Source organism: Cydia pomonella, unplaced genomic scaffold, assembly GCF_033807575.1.
Source record: "Cydia pomonella isolate Wapato2018A unplaced genomic scaffold, ilCydPomo1 PGA_scaffold_178, whole genome shotgun sequence".
Classification (NCBI taxonomy): domain Eukaryota; kingdom Metazoa; phylum Arthropoda; class Insecta; order Lepidoptera; family Tortricidae; genus Cydia; species Cydia pomonella.
Window position 1 is genome coordinate 626,958 of NW_026907820.1, and position 6,235 is coordinate 633,192.

At 32.4% G+C, this 6,235-nt stretch overlaps 1 protein-coding gene and 1 long non-coding RNA gene across 2 annotated transcripts in view; both read right to left on the reverse strand.

Moving 5' to 3' along the window:
- LOC133533555 (trafficking kinesin-binding protein milt-like) overlaps nucleotides 1–674 on the reverse strand; it is a 54,819-nt gene extending 54,145 nt beyond the window's left edge. The window contains exon 1 of the mRNA XM_061872552.1: nucleotides 587–674. The gene's annotated coding sequence lies outside the window, so the exon portion shown is untranslated. The remainder of the gene's footprint in view (nucleotides 1–586) is intronic.
- Nucleotides 675–4,234: 3,560 nt separating this feature from the next.
- Nucleotides 4,235–4,666, reverse strand: LOC133533558 (uncharacterized). The gene is made up of 2 exons (XR_009801898.1): nucleotides 4,500–4,666; nucleotides 4,235–4,426 (listed from the first exon to the last, which is right to left on the reverse strand). It is a non-coding gene; the product is annotated as an uncharacterized LOC133533558 (long non-coding RNA).
- Between the last annotated feature and the right edge of the window lie 1,569 nt (nucleotides 4,667–6,235).

The window sequence follows — 6,235 nt, forward strand, 5'->3', positions numbered from 1 at the left end:
AGAATAACAGTATTAGATTAAATAAAAGTGTTTCCATATAACTATAACAATAGAACATACTGTGTTTGTTTAATATTTAGGTAGCCCCTACCTAAACCTCACTGCGTAACAGCACCTCAGACGAATTTGAAATTCTAAAGACTTGGCATCGATAAGCGCTTTTTCTGAAATGGAAACTGGATTATCCAACGTATCATAAAAGTCTACCATAAGAAGGGGCTCAATAAACATACGCGCATTTATATGTACCTACTGTACCACCGGTACAGAAGACTCACTGTTCAATCAAACTTAAATTAATTACACAATATGGCTTTACGCCCCTCTTAACAGTCCGAACAAGAGTGCATTTTCGAGCTTAGGAAGCCTCAAGAAGCGCCGAGAAGAACACCGAACTCTGTTCGGTTCTTCGGTTACGTGTAGGGTAAGCTTGGTTTAAGTTATTAGTACAGTTTTGTATCTTGTATTGAAGCTTGTTGTGACTTGTATTAAAGCTTGTTGTGACTTGTATTGAAGCCATATGATAAATAAATAAGCTGGGTACATTAATATTGGGCTTAAGATAAGTAATTTTAATAAAACTTACCAGTAAGTGTGGCGACGTGACGTGTTTCGCGCGGTGCTAGCGAGGGCGCGCGAGTCGCATCCTGGAGGGCCGCCAGCTTGACGACCTCTCCTGCAAAACATGTTCTAGAGTCTGACCAAGCTAAATTGGCAACGATTTTGATAGCCCAGCCTGTGCAAGTGTTAAGTAAATGTCACAATTTCATAGAAGTTTGAGGTTTAAAATAACACCGGCACTGTCTAGGCTGTCAAAATTGCTGCCAACTTATCTTGGTTTGACTCTACTGTGATCACCAAAATTATGAGAGTCGAAGAAAAAAAAAGTTATGCTTTTGCTTAAGTATCAAATCAATGTTCTTCTCATAAATTATAGTAATGTGCAATATATAGCAATAATTAGAAGTAAGACCATGAATACTAGAAGCTAAGGTAGCCTTCCCCTTCTACAAAGTACAGTGCAAAAGAAACATATTTAGAATGTTGCATGACATGCAGTTCTAGCCCGACTATAATCTTAATCAATTTTATTCAGTCTTATCTTAAGATCTTGAAGCAAATTTTATGCTAATTGGCATAAAAGCATAAAAAAAGAGTGCATGAGAAATATTAATTTCCATATTTAATGAGTAACATCATTTCTGCAGAATGTCTACCAAGTACAATCAGCAATGGAAGTAACTAAGCGGTGAAAGTGTTGCAAAACCAACACACTCTTAAGTTCTGTGCAGTTCACTCTGAACACCTCCAACCTCACCCGAATAGCAACTTCTGTGCTGCTGACTGTATTTACAAATGGCAGATGAGATGGATGATTGCTAGCCATTGAGGTTAACATTTTTTTTAAGATCCAAATCAAATGAAATATATCAATTTGTCTTTTCAGATACATGTTCCACAAGCAACGTGAGGTAACTCAAGTGAGAAAACAATATGATAGTGCCTAGATAAGATTTTTTACATCAAAGAAATATGTTTAATGTACTTCTTCATAATTTTTCTCTGTGCTCTATTTTCAATACTATCCCAATTAACTTTAACTAATAATTAAAATAAGAAAACCTGCTCTTAAGTCAGCCACCCCTATGAATCTGTGCAAGTTAATTCTTGAGCCAAGCTATGCCTCCTCTGCTCTCATTTGATTAACATGATGTTAATGAACAAGCCATCCTAATTACCCATATTGTAATTCAAACAATGCCATGATAATATAGACAATATATTTATTTATAAACAAATCATAATGTATATACTTGTTTATGTGCATACATTACATAATTATATTCATCTACTTAAAAAAAAAAAAGAAATACATAGAAGTCACAGAATCTACGCCAGATAGAAGTGGGTGGTAAATTGAGGACAGGTTGCCAATATATCAAGAAGCATTTACTTACAAATCCAGTGTAAAGGATATTTTTTCGCAGCCTTTTCCTTGAATGTTAAAATCTGAAATAAAATGAGAACTTGTACAGCTATTGCTTTTGCTCTGTTTTTAAAGAAATCTGAGAAGTAAGTACCAAAAATATTTATCATCTTTTGCCTTGGCATCTGTGTGTAATTATAATTATATTGGTATAAAACATTACTTTAAGTCAAAACTAAGCTACTAAAATGGGTGGGGATTATGATAAGTTTTTGCAAAAATATCATTTATGGTACAAGCTTTTATCGCTGACTGTACTTTTCTTTCCACAGGTAACTAATACTTATCAAGACAATTCTAAAAAAAATTAGGTTGCATTGTTTTATCACAAAGTTCCTATGGCCACATCCTATCTCCATCATCAGTTCAGCTCGATGGTATGATAATATTGCATTGTCACCCAACTTATATATGTATGCAAATTTTCAACTTCATCGGAAACCAGGATGTGGGTCAAATTTAACTTGCAATATTTGACTTGTACAAACATAAAAACGTAAAAACCATGATGCCCCAAGAAATCTGCTGCTTCACTCAATACAAAAAGTAGGAAGAATTGTTGAGATAACCAAACAAATAATAACAGGCTTAAGTCTAGAGGCCTCAGTGTCTTCTGATGCATAGCAATAATTCTTTATTATTGACAAGTTGATGTAATCAATATACATCCTTGAAACTTAAATTTTACATTTTATTTGACTGGCTTAATATTGTCATATGACAACCAAAACTCACTATTAACTAAAAAATAATTAAAAAAAAAAACCTTATTTTGGTACTAATATGGTATAATACTATAGCTATGAATATGGTGGTAATTAGTGAGATTTAGTTGTCACCAGATAATTGTGAATAGAATTTTCTAAAATCCACTCTTGAAGAACAACTGCTATCAATTTACTATAAGAGTATTCAATGATTTAATGACTTATTCAAAGACTATTTCCTCTGACAATAAAAGGAATGTCAAATGACATGCATCCTTTCATGATGATAGTTAATGTACCTATTATCTGTTACTTTAGATGATTCAAGAAGATATATAATAATTATCAATAATTAACAGTAGTTCATGGCACATTTTGAGCGTGCAGAATGGTCTTGTGATCCAACAAAAGATTGCCAAGGTTAGCTCACAAATCTGAATATGATTGTGGTATATTAACATAAAAATAAGTTTTCCTCATTTTCAAGTTTCACTATGACTATTTTTACCAGAAGAGGAAATTTGGCATATGTTCATTATAGTTTAGATAAGAGGAAATTTGGCATATGTTCAGTATAGTTTAGATAACTAACTTTACTATAGCAAAAATATTCAATAAATGTAACCTTAGTTATTTATTTCATACTTGTTTGGTTTATGGAAGACGTGAAAAATAGAGGATTTGAGTGAATGTTTAACTTTAGAGTAGTGTAACTTTATTGCAAAGATGCCTTCATAAAACCAAGTTTCGACCTATGCATGAAATTTGTATGCTGATAGATCTGATGATAATTTGGGTTCATGGAAATCTTACGACAATTAGTCAAGCTCTAAAAATAACTATTTTATATGAATAAGCAATACGAAAACATTTAGAAATGTGATTAATAATTATAATATTACTTTGACCTCTGAACTGTCAATTATCAACAAACCATAGAAAGGCGTGTATATCACATGTTTAGAAGTAACAAGTTTTTTTTCCGAAATCTATCAACAAAATAAAATATTGAACTTACAATCATTATTTACACTATCGATGAAGTTATGACCTTGCTGGAGCCCAAAGACGGGCCATCTCATTCAACTATCTTCACTGAACAATGCAGGACACAGGTTGAAAATCCCACTAACTATATTATTAGTTATCACTGAACTGATTACGATAAACATAATACGATAATAACACAGCACCAAACAGTATCGATTTACGAAATTTGTGTATTGTTACTTTGCGCTTTTTACGTTACTCGAGTATACAATTCGTTCGATTCGATTCGCTCACAAATTGACCGTAGCGCATGAATGACATAATTCAAGTTCCTTTACTTGACAGCTGCTATTGTCCAAACTGAACACTAGGGTTCAATATTTTTTTGTTCCACTAAAACCGAACCGTTAATTTATTTCGGACCCAAGTACATTCAGAAATTAAGAATGAAAAATTGTTCGAGACATGTTCGAGACCCAACGATTGTTTTTTTTTCTAATTGTGTAATTTTGTAATTTTTTGTGTAATATGTAAATAAAGTAAAATGTAATAAATTCCAAAGAGCATTTAATTACCAAATCAAACACATATAAGATATTAAGTTAATTTGTTTCTGCCATGGTTCTGTCTCCTTTGCTTTCAGCTTTAAAATAAAGAGTTAAGGTAATTCCAACGACATAAATGTATGAACCAAGCATGGTAAGTAAACTAACTGCAATTATTATCACCACCAGCAAAAACCCTGAAAAAGGAGAAAATGTGGGTTATTTTCTATGCTAACGTGTCGCGAAGATATATATAATAGTTCTTCTTACCTTCTATTAACAAAATAATGCTTGTAAGACATATTACGACAGCAAAAATGACTGCTAGTATTAACATTACTGTTAGGAAGATTACACTAGCAGTCATTGTTATTAACGTAGTTAGGAGAGGCTTTTCTAAAGAAGCATAGGTAATATTGTAAACCCATCTTTGTAATATGTCGATCGCAGCATTGGAGCGAACTGAAAATCGATATAAAAAAATATATTTTATAAAAATATAAAAGAAATATTACGGTTAAAAAGAAAAATATTAGATCGTGAACACCACATTCTATTACTTTGCAAGCATTCATTTGTACTTTATAAGGTAAGACAAGTCTGCATTTATATTAATGAGCTGAAAATAGAGAAACTGCTAGATTTTTTTGTCCAAAAGTGAAAAATGTCGAGTCCTTACAGTGTTTTAAATTAATGGCTCTTTTAAAACTCATCTCCATTACGGAAGTATAATTATCACTTAATTTAACGATAGAGTAAATAAAGTGGTACTTATATTTATTTCGCATCTCGATTGTAAATAAGTCGCGTAGGTACTAACTACTAAACCTACCCTCCAATCATTGGTAAAATAAGTTAAATGTCGATAACGTGTGTTCTCAATTTTTTTTTATTCATATTATAAATTGAATATACAGTTATTTCAAGTTCAATAAATGCACAATAGGTCGTTGATTATAATTGCATAAAATTGATGTTGTCTATATTATCATTATAATATAAATTTGTTTCTGTTTTATTACATGTCTCAAACATACTCAGCCTGAATCCTCATAAAAAAAACTAAAATGTTGCCAGTCTTTTATTACATTTTTCTTTTCTCTTTATTTTAAGGCCCGTTTAAACGGTAACAATATTTCGCCAATCTGATTAAATTGTCTCATCAAATCGGGCCGTGCGGACGCAATAGCCATTTTTGTCCGCATATTGCGACCGCTGATTATGGCCGATATTACCGATAAAATTATAAATGGTAGGATTCTACAGATGTACTAACGAACGACGTGCGCCCCGTGAGGGATAGAACATACACAATGCGACATAATTAAAAACACGTTTTAACATTCCTGTCAACCTACGTAATTTGATCGGGTTATTTGTTGCCCATCATCAACCATGATACAATTTACGGTGAGGAATTTAAAAAATCGGGACTGTGACAAGGACAAACAATAATAGCGCTTTCTCTGCTACTCTTTTTCATCAAACCCATACGTGTGGCGTATCTATGTATTGTGGCTTTATTTGACGTTCATGAGCGCATTGTAATATGCCTACTTGAATAATAAACTATTTTTTTCTTTATCGATGTACATTACCATGCAAACTTCCACCGAAAATTGGTTTGCACGAGATCTAGTAAGTAGTTTTTTTTAATACGTTATAAATGTAATGAGTAATTTTATTATAACATAAGTATTCTGATTCATTATCCATTAGCGTTTCTATGATGTTTATATTTAGTGAAGATATCAAAGCTTTAATTAATCGCTATTCTGTTCCGCTACAACATGACTATAATCGACAAGTCATCATACCTAAAACGCACACACACAGCTTGCCCACCACTTAAAAGGCTACGGCTTAACTATCAAATTTTGTACTGAGAACAGACAAGGGGCCGTTGGTGTTTTCTTAAATTTTCCTATTTTTTTTACTTTTAAGCTAGTAACATTAAATTTATTATGTCAATGCAACATTGTCAGTGTGATCAGTGTCAACTGTCA